Here is a 22,249-nt window from a genome sequence, read left to right on the forward strand (position 1 = left end):
GGTCCGCCTTGTGTGCCTGCACATGCTTTCGGAGCAAGATGGGTCCTGGGGCCGCCAGCCAGGTCGGCAGCGACGTTCCAGAGGAGGACCTCCTAGGGAAGACAAGGAGACGCTCATGAGGCGTTTGATTAGTGCTCGTACATAATACCGACCGGATGGAGTGGAGAGCGTCCGGGAGGACCTCCTGCCACCGTGAAACTGGGAGGTCCCTGGACCGTAGGGCCAGTAGGACGGTCTTCCAGACCGTGCCGTTCTCCCTCTCTACTTGCCCGTTCCCCCGGGGGTTGTAGCTGGTCGTCCTGCTTGAGGCTATGCCCTTGCTGAGCAGGAACTGGCGCAGCTCGTCACTCATGAAAGAGGAACCCCTGTCGCTGTGGACGTATGCGGGGCAACCGAACAGTGTGAAGATGGTGTTCAGGGCTTTAATGACTGTGGCCGCGGTCATGTCAGAGCAGGGAATGGCGAATGGGAAGCGGGAGTATTCGTCCACCACATTAAGGAAGTATGTGTTGTGGTCGGTGGAGGGGAGGGGCCCTTTGAAATCCAGACTAAGGCGTTCAAAGGGGCGGGAAGCCTTAATCAGGTGCGCACCCTCCGGCCTGAAAAAATGCGCTTTGCATTCCGCGCAGATGTGGCAGTCCCTTGTGACTGTACGGACCTCCTCTAAAGAGTATGGGAGGTTGCGGGACTTGATAAAGTGGAAAAACCGAGTGACCCCCGGGTGGCAGAGGTCCTCGTGGAGGGTTTGGAGGCGGTTAATTTGTGCGTTGGCACATGTGCTGCGGAATAGGGCATCGGACGGCTCGTTCAGCTTTCCGGGACGATACAAGATCTCGTAGTTGAAGGTGGAGAGCTCGATCCTCCACCTTAAGATCTTATCGTTTTTGATTTTGCCCCGCAGTGCATTATCGAACATGAAGGCTACCGAATGTTGGTCGGTGAGGAGAGTGAATCTCCTGCCGGCCAGGTAATGCCTCCAATGTCGCACAGCTTCCACTATGGCTTGGGCTTCCTTTTCCACTGAGGAGTGGCGGATTTCTGAAGCGTGGAGGGTTCGGGAGAAAAAGGCCACGGGTCTGCCCGCTTGGTTAAGGGTGGCCGCTAGAGCTACGTCGGAGGCGTCGCTCTCGACCTGGAAGGGGAGGGACTCGTCGATGGCGCGCATCGTGGCCTTTGCGATATCCGCTTTGATGCGGCTGAAGGCCTGGCAAGCCTCTGTCGACAGAGGGAAGGTCGTGGTCTGTATTAGGGGGCGGGCCTTGTCTGCGTACTGGGGGACCCACTGGGCGTAGTATGAAAAAAAACGCAGGCAGCGTTTCAGGGCTTTTGAGCAGTGCGGGAGGGGAAATTCCATGAGGGCGCGCATACGTTCAGGGTCGGGGCCTATTATCCCATTGCGCACTACGTAGCCCAGAATGGCTAGCCGGTTGGTGCTAAAAACGCACTTGTCCTCGTTGTACGTGAGGTTCAAGGCTTTGGCGGTCTGGAGGAATTTTTGGAGGTTGGCGTCGTGGTCCTGCTGGTCGTGGCCGCAGATGGTTACATTGTCGAGATACGGGAACGTGGCCCGCAACCCATGTTGATCAACCATTCGGTCCATCTCCCGTTGGAAGACCGAGACCCTGTTTGTGACGCCAAATGGGACCCTTAGGAAATGGTATAATCGCCCGTCTGCCTCGAAGGCTGTGTACTTGCGGTCACTTGGGCGGATGGGGAGCTGATGGTAGGCGGACTTGAGGTCCACGGTGGAGAAGACTTTATATTGGGCAATCCGATTGACCATGTTGGATATGCGGGGGAGAGGGTACGCGTCTAGTTGTGTGTACCTGTTGATTGGCTATAATCTATGACCATCCTTTGTTTCTCCCCTGTCTTCACTACTACCACCTGTGCTCTCCAGGGACTATTGCTGGCCTGGATTATGCCTTCCTTTAGTAGCCGCTGGACTTCGGACCGAATGAAGGTCCGGTCCTGGGCGCTGTACCGTCTGCTCCTAGTGGCGACGGGTTTGCAATCCGGGGTGAGGTTCACAAACAAGGACGGGGGTTGCACCTTGAGGGTTGCGAGGCCGCAGATAGTGAGTGGGGGTATTGGGCCGCCGAATTTGAACGTAAGGCTCTGTAGATTGCACTGGAAATCTAATCCCAGTAATGTGGGGGGGCAGAGTTGGGGAAGGATGTGTAGTTTGTAGTTTTTGAACTCCCTCCCCTGCACCGTTAGGGTAACTATGCAGAAACCTTTGATCTGTACGGAGTGGGATCCTGCAGCTAGGGAGATCTTTTGTGCGCTGGGATAGGTGGTCAAGGAACAGCGTCTTACCGTGTCGGGGTGGATAAAGCTCTCCGTGCTCCCGGAGTCGACTCGGCATGGTGTCTCGTGGCCGTTTATTAGCACCGTTGTCGTCGTCGTCTGGAGTGTCCGGGGCCGAGCTTGATCGAGCGTAATTGAAGTGAGACGTGGTTGTAGTAGTGGAGCGTCTTCCTCGAACCCCGTGGAGCCGTCAACACTGGGGTCCGTTGTTGCCGTCCAAGATGGCGTCGGGGATGAACAAAATGGCTGCCCCCATACATCGCACATGGCTGGGGGGTCACAAGATGGCGATGGGGGTGGACAAAATGGCTGCCCCCACGCGTCGTACAGGTCTGGGGTGGTCCAAGATGGCGGCGCCCTTCCTCCCCTCGTGGTGGCCGGGACCCAAAATGGCGGCATCTGCGGGTCGCACATGGGGCGCTGGGGGGGTTGGGAGAGTTAGGACCGCGCGGGGCTCCCTCATCTCTGGGGACAGCGGTGGTCGGGACCCAAATTGGTAGCGCAGGCGGGTCATACGTGGGGACGGGACGGGGGGTGGTTGGGGAGGGTAAGCGGCGTGCAGGGCTCCCTGTTCTCCCGGGACCACGGTGGTCGGAACCCAGAGTGGCTGCGCCTGCGGGTCGTACATGGGGCGCTGGGGGGGGTTGGGGAGCGTAAACGGCTTGCAGGGCTTCCTGTTCTCCCGGGACAGCGGCGACCTCGCGGGACTGGCACACAACCGCGAAATGGCCCTTTTTCCCGCAGCTCTTGCAGATTGCTGCGCGGGCCGGGCAGCGCTGCCGGGGGTGTTTCGCCTGGTCGCAGAAATAGCAGCGGGCGTCCCCGGTGCGACTTGGCGTTTGGACCGCGGAAGCCTGTGGGGTGTCCAGGGGGGGGGGGGGGGGGGGTGGGTTTGTCGCGACGGGTACGTACGGAGCCCAATGGGCTGCCGCGCGGTCGGGGCCGTAGGCGTGGGTATTGCGCGCGGCCACGTCTAGGGAGGCTGCTAGGGCCCGTGCCTCTGAGAGTCCTAGCGACTCTTTTTCTAGAAGTCTTTGGCGGATTTGGGAGGAATTTATATCTGCCACAAAAGCATCGCGCATTAACATGTCCGTGTGTTCATTTGCGTTCACCGAAGGGCAGCTGCAGGCTCGTCCCAAAATCAGCAGCGCGGCGTAGAATTCGTCCATCGATTCTCCGGGACTTTGCCGTCTCGTCGCGAGCTGGTAGCGAGTGTAGATTTGATTAACTGGGAGGACATAGAGACTTTTCAGTGCTGCGAACGCCGTCTCGAAATCCTCCGCGTCTTCGATGAGGGAGAAAATCTCCGTGCTTAACCTCGAGTGCAGGACCTGTAGTTTTTGGTCTTCTGTGACCCGGCCGGTGGCCGTTCTGAGGTAGGCCTCGAAACAAGTCTGCCAGTGCTTGAAGGCTGCTGCCGCGTTCACTGCGTGGGGGCTGATCCTCAGGCATTCCGGGATGATCCTGAGCTCCATAGTCCTTTTTAGGCACGCTTAATAAATTGTAGCGCAATAGCAAAAAGACTCCGTGAGACGAATAGAGTGAAGTCGATGAGGCTTTATTAAGCGTGTCTGTTCCCCCGCAGCTCGATAGTAGAATGGCCTGCGGGGGAGGACTCCGGCTTCTTATACTCCGCCTTCAGGGCGGAGCTAGAGGTCAACGGCCAACCAGGACCCGGGATCTGTCAGCCAATGACATTAGGGCTTCCAGTCCCACATGACCCCTAATACATACTACCACACAGGCCTCCCTCACTAGCGCACTAAAGTGTCAGCTTTGATTGTTGTGCTAAAGTCTGGGAGTAGGGCTTGAACCCATAACCTTTTGACTCTTAGACAAGTTGCGACCAACTAAACCACGGTGTCTTGTGTGTTTCCAATCGCAATCACTACAAAATTGACGGATGTGCATTTAGCTGCCTCAGCCTAAACCCTGGAACTCCCTCCCTAAACTTCCCACATCTCTACCCCACGCCTTATCCTTTACACCCCTGCCAACCTGACTCGGTGTCAAATTTTGTCTAATACACTCTTGTAAAGCACCCTGGGACATTTTGCTACATTAATGGTGCAATCTAATTCCTAGTTCCAGATGTTTTGTAAGGTGCTGGTGTGCCATCGAAATTAGGGGCTGAATTTCACCACCATCAGGATTAAAGAGTTCCAAGCTACTCTTGCTGGCAGTGGGAGCAACTCAATGATTTTTCCAGAGGCGACGTACTAATTGGCCACCACCAGGCCAGTCACCCAATTAAGGCCAGCAGACATGTTCCTGATGCTGCCAGCCCAGTCACAAATCTTGAGCCTAAGCAGCCCTCTCGGGATAGGCGGGCGCTGGCGAGGCAGCTAGGAGAAACCTTGGGGGCACCTGAAATGGAGGCGCCCTCAGAGGAATAAGTATAATTGGAAATTCTGGATGGCTCTGATAAGTGGCTCCTAATTTGGGCCTTAAACATCCAAACCAGCTGCCTGCCTCCTGATCCGCAGCCTGCCCGCCTCCTGATCCGCAGCCTGCCCATTGATGTGAAACTCCCCTGAAGCCAAGACTGCATTGGGAGAACTGTACTGTCGCAGTTCCCTGCTATTTTAGCGGCCCCTGCCTTCCATCCCACTGTCTTTGTTCCTGCTGCTACTGCAGCCAGTAAAATTCTGCCCTAGAATGCAGTTTTCTATATAGGAAACTCATTCTGGTTGCAGCTTGTAGCAGCAGGCTGAGGAAGTAACAGATAAGGAGGATGGTGCTTGGATTACACAATTCACCCTCGGCTAGCTGCACGAGATGGCTCACGTGTCTTTTTTGTCCCACTTCTCAAAACATTACAGTTGCAACACCTGGCACTGACAGCTGAAACAACGAGTTTGCAAAAAGGAGCAAACAGAGCAAGAGGTTCCTGTGACACCGACCTCCAAAGCCTCTTCCAGGCCTGTTGGTCTCTGTGCAAGAAATGCTCACAAAAAGTGCCTGGATTTTGCAGTGGTAATACATAGATACATAGAAGATAGGAGCAGGAGGAGGCCTTTTTGCCCTTCGAGCCTGCTCCGCCATTCATCACGATCATGGCTGATTATCCAACTCTATAGCCTAATCCTGCTTTCTCCCCATAGCCTTTGATCCCATTCTCCCCAAGTGCTATATCTAGCCGCCTCTTGAATATATTCAAAGTTTTAGCATCAACTACTTCCTGTGGTAATGAATCCCACAGGCTCACCACTCTTTGTGTGAAGAAATGTCACCTTATATCTCTCTGAAATAGTTTACCCAGAATCCTCAGACCCCTGGTTCTGGACACACCCATCAATGGTAACATCTTCCCTGCATCCACCCTGTCTAGTCCCGTTAAAACTTTATAAGCCTCTATGAGATCCCATTCTTTTGAACTCCAGTGAGAACAATCCCAATCTAGCCAATCTCTTCTCATATGACAGTGCCGCCATTCCTGGAATCAGTCTGGTAAACCTTCACTGCACTCCCTCGAGAGCAAGAACATCCTTCCTCAGAGAAGTAGATCAAAACTGCACACACTACTCTAGGTGTGGCCTCACCAGGGCCCTGTATAATTGCAGCAACACATCCCTGCTTCTATACTTGAAACCTCTCGCAATGAAGGCCAAGGTACCATTAGCCTTCGTTACCGCCTGCTGTACCTGCATGCTTACCTTCAGCGAATGGTGCACAAGGCCACCCAGGTCCCGCTGCACACTCCCCTCTCCCAATTTACAACCATTCAGGTAGTAATCTGCCTTCCTGTTTTTGCTTCCAAAGTGAATAACCTTACACTTATCCAAATTATACTGCATTTGCCATTGATTTGCCCACTCGCCCAACCTGTCCAGATACTGTAATGATGGTCAAACTGGCAATATTCACTGTCACCGCCCCTCTGAGACTGACAGCAACTGCTGCAATCTGCCCATGGGTTGTCGAAGGTGGAGTCCATGTCAATGATTCTAAGCTTTACAGGTGTGCTGTTGACGTGCCCCCAGACTGCATCCAAATAGAAATCAATGAACTGATGAGACCTGCCCTGTTACATTATTAATCTCTCTGGAAAAAACCCTTTAAGAGGTTTAATGAGGTGTAGCTGGGTATTTAATTGTGTGCTCAGTTTATAATTATGATTGAATTACCATCCTGTCTCTGAAAAATTAATTTAATATTTGCGGAATGTCAAATTTCTCCATGATAGAAAAACCTCACATTTTCATTTTTTTTGTGGAAAAAAAATTTGTTTGCTATTTCGACTTCTACCCTAATACCTTGTGTGTGTCCCGATTTTTGCGCTTTGTAAAATTTTAATTCAAAGTGAGAAATTAATTGCATTTTACTTCCTGGTTTGCTGTCTGTGAGATTACTTTAATGTGATTGGCTGCTTAGTTTACTTGATGACATTCCTGTTGCCAGATGCTTGGAGATCTTTTTGATTTGATGGCGGATTCAAACTGATGTCAGGAAAGGAGAAATCTTAACCACCGAGCGCAGATTTTTGTGGGCAGATTTCTTTGAGGTGAGTGGTGAGTGGCATCACTTCACCACTGACCACAAAATTCAGGCCAAAGTATCTTGTGTTATATGGAGGGAGCTAATAGTTCTATCCATATAAATTCTACCTTCCTCACAACAGCCTATGACATCCTTACACTGCAAAAATGTGTTATTTCTGCAAAGTCATATAGCATGACGCAAATAATGCTCCAATTTTGTTTTAAATCTTGCCTCGAGCTTTTTTGAATGTTGACTCTCATTCTGTTCTTGGGCTTTCTCATGTATCTTTTCTAATGCTTTTCTTCCACTCCAGTATTTTTATTAATCCTGCTCTACCTCTCTAATCCCAGGCCTAGACTTTCCCCATACTCCTGTCAATATGGTTTAACTTCCACCCACAGTTTTACTGATTTTCTTTGCAAGGTCGTTGCTGTCATTTTAGATGGATGGAGGTAATCATAAGACCAGAAGACATAGGAGTAGAATTAGGCCGCAATTCAATCATGGATGATATTTGTCTCATCCCCATTCTCCTGCCTTCTCCCCATAACCAATCAAAACTAACATTCTGTTATAAATGTACTCAGTTCCTCTTTCTTGGACAAGTGTGTTTTCATCACACATACAGATTTATCTCCATATTCGTGCAGGTTATTATTGACACCTTTAGAGATTTGCCCTGGGATGATTTTACAAAAAGCTAAAACTAGAATGAGCATATGTCTTTATGTTCAAAAACATACTTACTTCCAAAATGATACTCCACAAACATAGTGCTTTTAAATACTGTCTTTATTTACATATACCAGTAGATCTCTTTTTCCATTACACATAGGAGTCGAGGCTAATTTCTGTAGGCGGGATTCTCTGATCCTGAGGCTAAGTGTTGACGCCGTCGGAAACGCCAGCGCGTTTCTCGACGGCATCAACACGGCCTCAGGATCAGCACTTCTGGCCCCTACAGGGGGCCAGCATGGCACTGGAGCGGCCCACGCCGCTCCAGCTGCTGATCATGGCATGAACTGGGCGCCGCAGGGTCCGTGCATGCGCACTGGGGACGGCGTCACGCGTGCATGGGCTGTGGCACCGGTGCCAATGCACGCATGCGTGGTGTCTTCCTTCTCTGCGCCGGCCCCGACACAACATGGCGCAGGACTACAGGGGCCGGCACGGAAGAAAAGAGGCCCCCAGCCAGAGAGGCTGGCCCGCCAATAGGTGTGCCCCGATAGTGGACCAGGCCACATCGGAGGCCCCCCCCCCCCCCCCCCCCCCACCCCACTCCCCAGGGTCGGACCCCCCCCCACAGGCCGCCTCCCGACCCTTCCACGCCAAGTTCCCACCGGCTGAGAGCAGGTGTGAACGGCGCCAGCGGGACTTGGGTTTTTTGACACGGCCATTCGGCCCATCCCAGGCCGAGAATCGCCGGGGGGGGCCCCGACCGTGCCGGAGCCAATGACGCCGATTTGCGCCGGTCGCGGGAGATTCTCCGGCCCGTCCCGGGCTGAGAGAATCCCGCCCTGTGTTCCAGTGAAGTGGGGGATATTTGGCACATAGTGCATTGGTCCCATACATTTTAAAGTAATACAGAATACTCCCTGATAAATTCCTACATTCGGTTTATAATGGGAATTGCCTACATAAACTGATGACCATGTAATTATACCTTGCTGCAGTACCTCCACTAGCCAGAGAGTCTACCACAACACGTAAAGTTTCATAGAACCCCGACCATGAAACAGAATGAGGCCAATCGGCCCATCAAGTCTTCACCGACCCTCCAAAAGGGCACACCAACTGGGTGCACTCCCGCCCCATCCCTGTGGCCCCACAACCCCACACAACCTTTGGACACTAAGGGGCAATTTAGCATGGCCAATCCACCTAACCTGCACATCTTTGGCTGTGGGGTGAAACCCAAGCAGACACAGGGAGATAGTACAAACTCCAATCAGTCACCCAAGCTTGGAGTTGAACCTGGCTCCCTGGCACTGTGAGGCAGCAGTGCTAACCAGTCTGCCACCCATTGGCTGTTTTCATTATAACTTTGAGCATCAAGATTTCTCATGAATAGGTTCTCAAAAAATCTATGCAGAATGGGCACGATTTTCCTTCACTGGTGAAGGAATGTCACATGCCATTCACATTACGGACAGTTGCCTACAGATTTTGTGGGTCGGTCAGTGAGAATTTCCCCTAATCTGCTGACAGTCTCACTGTGTGGTACGCTCTACAGGGAAGCTGTGTGTTTATGTGATCAAGCCAGGAGATAGCAAAGTTCTTCAACCAATCAGCTTGAAGAATTCTCAAAGCCATCAGGAAGTATCAAACCGGGGGGCAGCATGGTGGCGCAGTGGGTAGCACTCCTGCCTCACGGCGTCAAGGTCCCAGGTTCGATCCCAGGCTCTGAATCACTGTCCGTGTGGAGTTTGCACATTCTCCCCGTGTTTGCATGGGTTTCGCCCCCACAACCCAACGATGTGCAGGGTAGGTGGATTGGTCACGCTAAATTGCCCCTTAATTGGAAAAAAATGAATTGGGTACTCTAAATTTATTTTTTTAAAAAGGAAGTATCAAACCGGATATGTAAACTAGATTTAAATCATGTGCAGAAAGAAAAATAACAATTGGGAATACAGATGTGATTAAAGGAGATAAAATAGACAAAAGCAAAGAAAAAATACTTTTTTCCTAAATTCTCCAACATTAATTTTATTCAGAGGGAATGAGACACCATACTTTAAAATGAATTGTTCAGTAATGATCATTTATTACACTGTTTAAAAAAACAATCACTCCTGATTGCACCAGCCCTAACTGGTGCAGCCTTAAGTTTACACTTTTCAATGCCAAGGCAATTAGTGAGGAGTTCAACAGCACATCCTGATGAAGAGCAAAGTATCTCTGACAGCAAGTTCTGGATGTCTGTGATTAGCTACAGATTTTCTCAAAACCAAACGTTGCTGTCAGGTTTACCGTATAATAATGTCAAATTCTGATAGCTTTGCCATTGTTATTCTTGCTTTCGCTTCTATTCCTCGGAGTCTGCTCCAATTAGAGTCAAGAACATAAATGGATGACTTGTTCCAAGGTTTTGCCAAAGTCATACTAAACCAGCCGCTAACAGGTTTGAACAAGTGTTCTCCCTCTAACTTTGTTTCCTGTTTTGGGCATCGTCTCACCACAGTGATGTTGATTTGATATGCAAGTCAACAGCATAGAGGATTGTGAGTATGAAGCAATAGTCCACCACACTGAATCATCTGTATTATCATTTGTTGCCATTTTTTCCATGCTCACCCAAAACATTTCTTCAATTTCCAACCCCAGTTAATATTCTTTTGCTTACCTTTTCTAGTATTGGTCTTCATTCAGTCACCGGGAGGCATGCAATAGCAGTCCGGGGTGCTTACCCTGGAATCTTCTTGTCATTTCTACGGGAAAACAGATTCTGTTCTGCACTTTCTACGAAAGGTGATAGAGAGTAGCAATGTTCTACATTTAGAAATGCAGACATGAACCGAAGACCTTCACGCCATAGCTTCCCCCACTATATGTAAATAAAATACATTGGCCAGGATTTTCTGCTCCGCCCGCCACGCCTCCCCGTGGCAGGTTTATGCGTGGCCGAGGTGGCTCACCATTGGCAGCCAGCAGGAACATCCGATCAGGCCAAAGTCAATAGCCATGAGCATTGTTCACTCGCCGTGACACCGGGGAACCTGCCTTCAGCGGGACAGGAAGACCTAAATGACAGGAAGGGCTGGAAAATCCCACCCATTGTTGTTCAGCCATAAGTGTTATGTGTAAATGGACGTCAGTGAAAACTTCCCATCCACCACTACTGTAAGGGTCCCTCCTGCTTGTTTCCTATTTATTCCCCTATTTCCCCTTTCTTTTATTTTTGCTATTGCCATTTTAATCCATGGATGAGTAATGGTCTTGTGACATTAATGCAACCTGTAACTTTAACTCAAGCAGAAGCCATGGCCTGTGCCTTTAATTCAAGCAGGGAAAATCCAGAAGGCATGAGTGATGACTCACTTTGATTGATTTGGCTGGTGGCCCAAAAAGCAGTGTTCTGCCCAGCAACTGAAGGTGATTGGATATTTTTCTGGAATGTTTCTCAGAGTCACAATGCTTGCATTCAATTTAATTTCAATTCTGCAGGCTGGATGGAGGAATCTGACCAAATCACCCCAGGAATATCCAGTTAATTCTCACCGAATAACCCACTGTGAGAACCACCTTTCTCTTCAGAATCTGATACCTCACTCTCTCCAGAAATAATTAATGCAAGCAGCGACAAGATTCTGATAACTTTCTTTTCAGAACATACTGGTCTGAATCTTTCCTGGAAAAGCTATGAGTAAAATATTGCTAACTGCAAGGAAGATCATTATGGGTTGCAGGCCAGAAACTTTAGACCACACTCATACTACGAAGAGAGTGCACTAAGTAACTCATCATCTGAAAAAAGGACTGAAATAGGAATCTTTTGACTTTAATCGTTATTATTTTTCACCTTTTTCCTTCCCCTCTGTGTTTGTCGGTCTTGTGTGTGTGGGTGGATGTGAGGCTGTTAAGGGTAGTCAGAAATTAAAAGATATTTAACCAAATGTATTCCCTGCATATTTCATATGTTTTCTAGTTATAAATAAGCAGTAATTAGGTTTAAACTTACAAACCTGGTGACTGTAGTAATTGGGCAGCCGTGGGCCAAAGATTTCAGGTATTTTTATATGAATTATCAGTTAATTCACATAGAACATAGAGTACAGCACAGTACAGGCCCTTCAGCCCACGATGTTGTGCCGACCATTTATCCTAATCTAAGGTCAACCTAACCTACACCCCTTCAATTTACTGCTGTCCATGTGCCTGTCTAAGAGTCGCTTAAATGTCCCTAATGACTTTGATTCTACCACCTCTGCTGGCAGTGCATTCCACATACCCACCATTCTCTGTGTAAAGAACCTACCCCTGACATCTCCCCTATACCTTCTTCCAATCACCTTAAAATTATGTTGTCTCGTGACAGCCATTTCCACCCTGGGGAAAAGTCTCTAGCTATCCACTCTATCCATGCCTCTCATCACCTTGTACGCCTCTATCAAGTCACCTCTCTGCCTTCTTCACTCCAGTGAGAAAAACCCTAGCTCCCTCAACCTTTCTTCATAAGACATGCCCTCCAGTCCAGGCAGCATCCTGGTAAATCTCCTCTGTACCCTCTCCAAAGCATCCACATCCTTCCTATAATGAGGCGACCCGAACTGGACACAATATTCCAAGTGTGGTTTAACTAGGATTTTATAAAGGTGCAGCAAAACCTTGCGGCTCTTAAACTCAATCCCCCTGTTAATGAAAGCCAACAAACCATACGCCTTGTGTTACGATCCTGGGACGAGTGGGGCTAAAATTAACCATGCACTTGCCAAAGGTGTCGTAACACTACCTTCCTCCATCTGGCTGATTTTCACATTGGACAACTTCTCCTCAACTCCACTTACTCCCTCCAAATTAAAGATGTTGCTATGGTTACCTGCAAAGGCCCAAGCAATGCCTGCTTTATGTGTGATATGTGGAGCATTTTCCATTCCTCTCCTATTCAGGCTCTGTCCCTCACCTCTTCCTCCAGTACATTGATGATTGTGGTATTGCCTCATCCTGTTCTTATCCTGAACTGGAAAATGCCATTGTCTTTGCTTCCATTTCTACTCTTCCCTCATCATCACATATTCCATCTCTTCCCTTCCTTGACTTCTCTATCTCCATTTCTGGGGATAGGCTCCCAACCAATATTCACTACAAGCCCACAGACAGCCACAGTTGCCTTGACTACACTTCCTCACATCCTACCTCCTGTAAAGATTCTATTCCATTCCCCCAGTTTCTTTATCTCCTCACATCCCTTTAGCCAGTGTAACCTTCTGTACCAGTGCTTAGGACATGTCTTCTTTTCTCCTCAACCTGCACTTTTACCATCTCCTTTTTCACACTGCAAGGCCACAAACACTCCTTCCAAGTGAAGCAGTGATTTACTTGTACTTCTTTCAACTTAGCAGACAGTATTCACTGTTCACAATTTGGCCTCCTCTACATTGGAGAGGCCAAGCGCAGACTAGCTGACCACTTTGTGCAACACCTCTGCAAGCAGTCTCTTGTCATTTGAATTCCCGAACTGCTGCTACTCGGACGTTTTTTATTCTTAACTTCTAGACTGCCTCCGTGAATTTCAGTGCAAGTTTGAGGACCAGCGCTTCAATGTTCGAATCGGCACTTTACAGCCTTCCAAACTCAATAATGAGTTCAAAATCTTAAGGCCACACCTTCAGTATTGTGTGCAGTTTTGGTCTCCTAGTTTGAGGAATGACATTCTTGCTATTGAGGGTGTCCAGCGAAGGTTCTCCAGACTAATTCCTGGGATGGCAGGACTGACTTATGAAGAAAGACTGGATCGACTGGGCTTGCACTCACTGGAGTTTAGAAGAATGAGAGGGGATCTCATATGAACATATAATATGCTGATGGGACTGGACAGGCTAGATGTGGGAAGAATGTTCCCGATGTTGGGATGTCCAGAATTAGGGGTCACAGCCTGAGATGTGGAAGAACTTCCTCTCTCAGAGAGTTGTGAACTTGTGGACTTCTCTACCACAGAAAGCTGTTGGGGCCAGTTCGTTGGATACATTCAAGAGGGAGCTGGACATGGCCCTTGCGGCTAAAGGCATTAAGGAGTATGGAGAGAAAGCAGGAGTGGGATACTGAATTTGCATGATTAACTATGATCACATTGAATGGTGGTGCAGGCTCAAAGGGCGGAATGGCCTGCTCCTGCAACTATATTCTATGTTTCTATCTAGCGTAGAGATAATAACATAAGAAATAGGAACAAGAATAGGCCAAATGCCATCACCCCCTTTGCCCCCTCTGCTTCTACCACCCCCCGCCCCAACCATCCCAAAGCCTGCTCCACCATTCAATAAAATCATGATTGATCTTCCTTAACCAGCTGGGAGACAAGCTACAAAGTACTTTGGGGGCAGAGCTTCAAAGATGGTGGGGAGGGAGAGGTTGAGATAATTGAGGTTATAGGTACAGTTTTGGAAACAAAGAAAATAATTAGCGTGGTTTAAAAAGTGATAGCAGTTGAGAAAGGAATTTACTTCTTAGCCTTTTGGCTAAGATCATGTGGAGGATCAAGCCCACAGGTGCAATGCCTCTTCTTGTCAGCTGGGATCTAGTACGTCTCTCTTGTGGGGACGATGAGTTGGATTCAATTCGAATTTGAATTGTTTTTTGGAGCAAGCAAGGAGATGGATTAGGGGCGTGCTCTGTCCACTCTGCTCATTGGCTTTGGAACTCTTGAGAATTTGTATTTTTTTTTATGTTGAGAAAGGAGTTCAGAATAAGTGATTTGTGATGGAGGAGATTAAAATTGTCCTTTTCCTCTCAAGGGATTTGACTGCGGAGATAGAGTGGTAGGAATATTTACAGTAGTTAAGCCAGAGCTCATAGTTGGTGACCAAGACAGTTATGCATCGTGCAGGATAGTATCAGGGGTATGAAGTCAGCGAAGGCCCCTGGGCCGGATGGGTACCCAGCGGAATTTTATAAGGAATTTGTGCCGGACCTGGCACCGCATCTGTTGGGCTCATTTAATGAAACACTGTAGGGGGAGTTGCCGCAGATGATGACGCAGGCAGTAATCACACTAATCCCGAGAAACGGGAAGGACCCAGTGGAATGTGGCCCATATCACTATTGAACACAGATGTAGAAGTATTGGCTAAGTTGTTGGCAGGGAGGATTGTGTCCAAGGGGTGGTTGCAGAGGATCAAACAGGCATTGTGAAGGGCATGCAGCTTGTGAGTAATATAAGACGGCTGTTGAATGTGGTGATGAATCTGTCGGGGGCTCTGGTACTGGAAGTGGTGCTGTCAATGTACTTGGAGAAAGCATTTGATCAGGTGGAGTGGCGGTACTTGTTCGAAGTTTTGGGAAAGTTTGGGTTTGGCCCGAGATTTGTGGCATGGGTGCGGTTGCTGTATGTGGCACCAAGAGTGAGGGTGAGGATGAATGATATGAGCTCATGAAGCTTTGACTTACACAGGGGTACGAGGCAGGGGTGCCCATTGTCGCTGTTGCTGTTTGCGCTGGCCATAGAGCTGTTGGCGATGGCTCTTAGGGGTTCGGCGGAGTGGCGGGGGATTATGAGGAGACAGAGGGAGCATCGGATGTCGCTCTATGCCGATGACCTCTTGCTGTATGTTTTGGATCTGTTGGAGTATGGAGGGACTATGGGAAGTTTTGAGGCTTCTCAGGATACAAACTGAATGTAGGGAAAAGTGAGGTTTTCCCAGTGAATGAGCTGGGACAGCGGGCTAATTTAGGGGGATGCCATTTACAGTAACGAGGGATAGGTTTAGGTATTTGGGGATTCAGGTAGCGAGGGAAGGGGCGCGGCTCCATAAGTGGAACTTAACAAAGCTGGTGGAGGAGGCCAGGGAGGATCCTGTGAGACGGGATACACTGCACTTAACATTGCCGAGGTCCTTGTTTATTTTTCAGGCTCTCCCGATCTTTATACCAAAGGCCTTTTTTGGGGAAAGCGGACACGATCATTTGGGACTTTGCATGGGTGGGGAAGGTGCCGAGGGTGGGAAGAACCATGCAACAGAGGCAGAGGCAGCAGGTGGGGTTGGCATTGCCAAACTTGCTTCTTTATTGTTGGGCACGAATGTGGACAAGATGCAGCGGTGGTGGGAAGGAGAAGGAGTAGAGTGGGTTAGGTTGGAGGAGAAATCTTGTAAGGGGTCTAGTTTGAGGGTGATGGTGATGGCAGCGTTGTCAATGGCTCTGAGTAGGTATTCAGGGAGCCCAGTGGTGCAGTCCACAGTGAAGATATGGAAACAGTTGAGGAGGCATTTTAGGGTGTAAGGGATGTCGGTGTTAACGCCGCTGTGCAAGAATCATGGGTTTGAGCCAGGGGGAGATGGATCGTGTATACAGGAGGTGGAGGAAAGTGGGGCTGGTCAAGGTGAGGAATCTGTATTTGGAGGAAGGATTTGCCAGTCTGGAGGAGCTAAGGGAGAGGGTAGAGCTGCCGAGTGGGAGTGAGTTCAAGTATCTGCAGGTTAGGGACTTTCCCCAAAAGGTTTGGAGGGGGTTCTCTAGGTTGCCGGGATATACTCTGCTGAGCAACTGCTGCTTCCGGATGTGAAAAGGGAGGGAAGAATTGGGGATAGATACAAGTGGCTGGGGGAGCAGGGAGGCGAGTGGGTGGTGGCGATCAAGGAGAAATGGGAAGGGGAGATCAATTGGGGAGTATGGAGTGAGGCACTGCGTAGGGTAAACGGGACCTCCTCCTGTGCAAGGATGAGTCTGATACAGTTTAAAGTGCTGCACAGGGTGCATATGACTCGGACAAAAATGAGTGGGTTCTTTCAGGGGTAGCAGATGGGTGTGGGAGATGTGGGCGGGGGCCAGCCTATCACGCACACATGTTTTGGGGTTGCGAAAAATTGGGAAGATTCTGGGCTGGAGTGTTCACGGTCTTAGCCAGGATAGTGGAGGAGGAGGTGGACTCCTCCTTTGGTGCTGATATTTGGGGTTTCAAAGAAGCCGGAGCTCATGGAGAGAAGGAAGGCCAATGTCGTGGCCTTTGCCTCTCTGAATGCATGGCGGCGAATTTTGCTGGAGTGGCGGTCGGTATCGCCACCGGGGGTAGCGGCCTGGTTGGGTGACCTGTCTTCTTGTGGTTGGAGAAGGTAAAGTATGAGTTAAGGGGCTCAGCAGGGGGGTTTGAGAAAAGGTGGGGGATGTTTGTGACTGTGTTTGAGGAGCTGTTCGGCGCTGGCGGAGGGGGGAGGGTGAAAAAGGGGGAAAATCTGTACAGACTGTATAGTTGATTGCTGGGAAGTATGTTTCCCAGGGTGCTTATTTGCTGTAACCTGTTTTGATACATGTTTGTAACAAAATACATTTTTTAAAAAGCCAGTTATGCATCATGTGCACTCTAGACTTCGCTGCTTCCCTTTGGGAATTCAGTGGTGGGAGATTGAATTGGAGAAGAGTGGAGATGGAAGCCCATGATATATGATGTGAGGTTGAGGGCATCAAAGGAAAAATGCTGGAGAACTGGGCAGGTCAACAGCGATCAAAATATCAGGCAAGTGGAGGTAGAGTGGAGATGGAGGTGAAGGCTAGAAATGATGCTGTGAAGGAAGTTGGGGATATTGCTTCCCTGAGGTGGAATTTGAAAACAGAGGGTAGCAAGGATGAGATCTGGATAGTGAGACACAAGGAAGAGCTTGGAGGTGGCGAACTCAATGCGGTGGTTAATTCTGGGCACAGTTATGGGTAAATGAAACAAATGTAATGCCACTTAGATAATTAGTAACCATAAAACCATAACTTAGCAAGAAATCAATTAGGCCGATTTCCTCCCATCATTCTCCTCCTCCTCCTCTTGTTCAGGCTTAGACGACACACCATTTTCTTTTTTAAAAAAGTATTTTTATTCAACATTTTAACAACAAAATCTGAGACATCCCTCCCCACCTAACTCCCACCCACCCCACAACAGCAGCCATATCTCTAAAATGTAAAACAAACAAACCTCATCTCTGGTGGAACCCCTCATCCATCCCTCAGGACAAATTTCACCTTCTCCAAATACAGGAACTCCAATAGGTCCCTCAGCCATGCTGAGGTACTGGGGGGAGAAGCTGACCACCGCCCTAACAGAACCCACCTGCGAGCAATCAGCGAAGTGAAGGCTGACCATCTGCCCCCGCTCCCATCTGCAGCTCTAGCATGTCCGACACCCTGAATATGGCCTCCAGCGGACCCGGTTCCAGTTCCATATGTAGAATCTCGGAGATGGTGCTGAACAACGGAGAAAGCAGGATTAGGCTATTGAGTTGAATGATCAGAGATGATCGTGATGAATGGTGGAGCAGGCTCGAAGGACCAAAAGGCCTCCTTCTGCTCCTATCTTCTATGTATCTATGCTTTAGATCACTGAAACAAACCCACTCTCCAGCTCCCCCACCGACAGCACCTCCTTCAACAACGAGTACGAACGACGGTGCCACCGGAAAGCTCGGGAAAGCCTTTCTAGCAAAATTCCGCACCTGCATATAGCTGAAGCCCTCCTCACACTGTGGCCCAAACATCACCCCAGCTCCTCCAAACTAGTAAATCTCCATTCCAGAAGCAGGTCCCTCATCTCTTTTACCCCTTTCTCCTCCCATCCCTTGAATCGCGCATCCATCCTCCCTTGCTCAAAGTTATGATTCCCTCATCGGCATCACCTGCGACCCTGCCCTCAACTTGAAGTGCTGTTGGAATTGCCCCCAACCTTCAGCGTGGCTACCACCACCGGACTACCTGAGTACTTTCCCGGGGCGAACCGTAATGGCGCTGTCGCCGGCGCCTGCAACCTTGCACCCTTAAAGGAACCTGCCTACATCCGCACCCTCAGAGCCCCAATCTCCCTATTCCAACCCCACACTTTCTCCGCATTCGCTGCCCAGTGCAACAAGTTCAGAAGGGCCAAGATCCCCGGCTGCTGTCCCTTTTGCTTTGGTGCAAAATACCCGCACCCCAAATACCTAAAGTGAGTTGTCGCTACCTTAAATGGCAACCCTTCCACTCCCGCCCCTACACCTGGAGAGGACACAACAAAACACTCACTCTGCACTAAATTCAATTTATACCCTGAAGACACCAGAAATTTCCCTAGCAACCTCATTATGTCTCTCTCCAATGAACCCAGGTCTGAAATGTACAGCAGCAAATCATCTGCGTACAGAGACAGCCAATGCTCCACCCCACCCCCTCACTATTCCCCTCCATAGGTCCGAACCCCTCAGCGCAATTGCCAAGGCTCAATCACCAATGCGAACAAGAGGGGGGACATGGGGCACTGCTGCCTCGTTCCCCGGAATAGTGGGAAGTCCTCCGACTGCGTATCATTCGTCTGCATGCAAGCTGTTGGGTCCTTGTATAATATTTTTTTTAAATTAAGGAGCACTTTAGTGTGACCAATCCACCTACCCTGCACATCTTTGGGTTGTGGGGTTGAGACCCACACAAACACGGGGAGAATGTGCAAACTCTACATGGACAGTGACCTCGGCCAGGACCGAACTCAGGACCTCGGGGCTATGAGGTGCTAACCACTGTGCCACCGTGCAGCCCACCTGTAAAACAATTTTTACCAAGCCACAAACTTAGGCCCAATCCCAAACCTCTTCAGGACCACAAATAACTTCACTCCACTCTGTCAAATGCCTTCTCCGCATCTAACAACAACACCATCTCTAACTCCCTTTCCTCTGCCAGAGAAAGCACCACATTCAGTCGCTCGCCACACGGTCATCGACAGCTGCCTGCCCTTGACAAACCCCATCTGATCTTCCTTCACCACCTTTTGGGGACACTCCTCCAGCCTCACAGCCAAAACCTTCACCAGTATCTTGGCATCCACATTCAGCAGAGAAATGGGCCTATACAACCCACATTCCACCAGATCCTTCTCCTTTTTAAGTAACAATGAAACAGATGCCTGCCTCATAGCCTCCGGCAATCATTCCCTTACGATCCTCAAACATTTCCACCATCAGCAGCGCCACCTTGTCCTTAAACTTCTTATAAAACTCCACTGGGATCCTTACTTGACTGCATCTTCCCCATCACTACCTTCAATTCCTCCACCCCCAAAGGCTCCGTTAACCCGGCCCTCTCCTCCTCTTCGGCCACTCCAGTCGCTCCAGAAACTCCCTCATATCCGACTCATTCTCTGGTGCTCCCACTTATATAAATCCCTATAAAAGTCCTCAAACACTTTGTTCACCTGCTCCGATGCCACCACCAACCCGTCCGTTCCATCCCGGATCCACACGATTTCCCTCGCCACGGTCTGCTTTCAGAGCTGGCCCACCAACAATCGACATGGCCTTCTCACCATTCTAGGCACACCACAGCCATTAACATGACTTGGGGGCTGGAAAGACTGCCCTATGATGGCATCTAACACCAGCAAAGGCGAAAAGCATCTTGTGTGGCCGCATTCCTGGCCTCTGACCTTGAAGCCTTCTTCCAGAGAAATATCAGTTGCAACTGAGTGGTAGCTGAGTCAGAAGCTTGTGGGTTCAAGTCCCAAGCCAAAGACATGAGCACATAATTTTTGATCTGAGCATTTCAGTGAGAGGGTGCTGCATTGTCTGACATGCTGTATTTTTGGATGAGACGTTTATCTGTCTGCCTCATATTGAAGTAAATGCTCCCATCAGTTTTTGAACTCCACAATGTTCCGGCAAATATTTATCCCGCAACCTATTTCACTAGAAGGGAACAGGTTATTTGGTCATCATCCCATTGCTGATTGCGACATGTTGCTATACGCAAATTGATTGCCATGTTTCCTACATTACAGCAATGACTACACTCCCAAAATGATTAACTAGTCATTAAGTGTTTTGAGTTTTTGAAGGGCACTATATCAGACATTTCCCAAGGGCATAATGAAAGTAAAAAAACCTGAGGATGCTGGAGATCTGAAATAAAAACAGAAAGTGCTGAAAAAGCTCAGCCGGTCAGCAGCATCTGTGAAGACAGAAACAGAGTTAATGTTTTAAGCCCAATATGACTTTGCTTTGGAACTGAAGATGATAGACATGTGATTCTTTTTGAGCAGTTAAAATAATGGGGAGTACTCTAAAAGGCAATTAGGAATAGCAACAAATGTTGACCTACCAGCAATACCCATATCCCCACGAACGAATATATTAAAGAAATACAAATACAAGAGGGGGGGGGGGGGGAGGGCAGATGCTCAGCTGGTGTGTGATTTAGAATAATGCCAATAGCTTGGGTTCAATGCCTGTTTGGGGGTTGGTACCTGCCTCCCCACCTGTCCCTTGCTTGATGTGTGCTCCATAAGCTATATCACAATTGTCTCTCTCTGATAGAGAGGGAAGGGACATCTACGGTCCCTTGTGGACTGTGACTAATTACCTATCCATAAATGTAAGATCTTTGGCAAACAGCAGGGTGAAATCTCTCAAGTTGCTATATTTGAAAGTGGTTTGAACTACATAAGGTTCCCAGGCTTCTTCTTCCTCTCGGGATCATGGTGCTAAGCTGAACATAACTTCAGAATGCACCCCTCTGAACACACAACAGGCCAGTGAAAAGAAAGGACAAGTCAAGCTACCCCCCTCATTTATTTACACACCAAAATTAATGGGCTGCAGACCATTCCCACTGCTGCAGACCCAATGCTCCCAAGTAACCTGAAGAACCATAGAATCCCTACAGTGCAGGAGGCCATTTGGTCCATTAAGTCTGCACCGACCCCTGGAAAGAGCACCCCACCTAGGCCTACACCCCCACCCTATCTCTGTAATCCAGTAACCTACGTAACCTTAGAATACTAAGGGGCAATTTAGTATGGCCAATCCACCTAACCTGTACATCTTCAGACTGTGGGAGGAAACAGGAGCACCTGTAGGAAAGCCATGCAAACATGGGGAGAAAGTGCAAATTCCAGTCACCAGAGGCCGGAATTGAACCCGGGTTGTTGGCACTGTAGGCAACAGTGCTAACCACTGTGCCGCTTTGCCACCCCAGAGAATGGTAGGAGACTTTATCTTTACATCTATCCAGCTTAATTACTTAATTCAAGGGGTTGTATTCTGCCAAAATGCATTTTTTAATATTGAAAATATAAAATATTTACCCCAGTAGGTAAATCCCAGAAATCCTCAATGTCCCTGCCACATTTTCTGCATCAGAAACCACCTGGGGGCGGGGGAGGAATATTAAACCCGATGTCTCAGAAAAAGGGCGGAGTAAACTGATGAAAGAGAAACACTGCTAAAAATAGAGGAAAATCAGAAATTACACATCTTAAAAAATGAAAAATGGTCAGTGGAAAGTTGCACAGATCTCATGTCACTTGCCAACCCTGGTCCTTATAATTTGGTCTTTTGTGTGTGTCTGTTCTGTAATGTGGCAGCGACATCTATCCAACTTAACCACTTAAAAATGTTACGGAAAGCGTACGACCGAGCAGGGAGAAAATGAATCTTTTCTGATGACAGCGCAGAGAACTTTATTGTCCACCTAAAACGTTTGGCTACTCTGGTAAACGCTGATTCTTACACAACCCTTCCATTGTACAGAGACTTACCACCCCTCCCCGCACTCTGCAATAATAAGCAGAGTGAGGCACTGGGACATATAGCGCTGGCAGCCTGTGCCTGTGCCGCAGGGGACGTGTCAGGCTCTGCAACGTCAGCCAAGGCGATTGGAATCCGGAGACAATGGTTTGGAACATCCGGACACTCAGTAACCAATCAGCAGCCCCGCTGGTATTCCATCTCTGATTGGTAACTGTTGGGAGCGCGCCCTCTGGAACAAAGTGTATTTCCCCAGAACTGATACTTTG

At 49.0% G+C, this 22,249-nt stretch overlaps 1 long non-coding RNA gene across 1 annotated transcript in view; it reads right to left on the bottom strand.

The window, feature by feature from the left end:
- Positions 1 to 20,609, bottom strand: part of LOC140392852 (uncharacterized) — an 87,363-nt gene extending 66,754 nt beyond the window's left edge. The window contains exons 1-3 of the long non-coding RNA XR_011935441.1: positions 19,652 to 20,609; positions 17,546 to 17,679; positions 10,139 to 10,223 (exon numbers count right to left, since the gene is read on the bottom strand). This is a non-coding gene — a long non-coding RNA (uncharacterized lncRNA). The remainder of the gene's footprint in view (positions 1 to 10,138; positions 10,224 to 17,545; positions 17,680 to 19,651) is intronic.
- Positions 20,610 to 22,249: the final 1,640 nt, after the last annotated feature.

The sequence above is a fragment of the Scyliorhinus torazame genome, chromosome 2 (assembly GCF_047496885.1).
Source record: "Scyliorhinus torazame isolate Kashiwa2021f chromosome 2, sScyTor2.1, whole genome shotgun sequence".
Classification (NCBI taxonomy): Eukaryota; Metazoa; Chordata; class Chondrichthyes; order Carcharhiniformes; family Scyliorhinidae; genus Scyliorhinus; species Scyliorhinus torazame.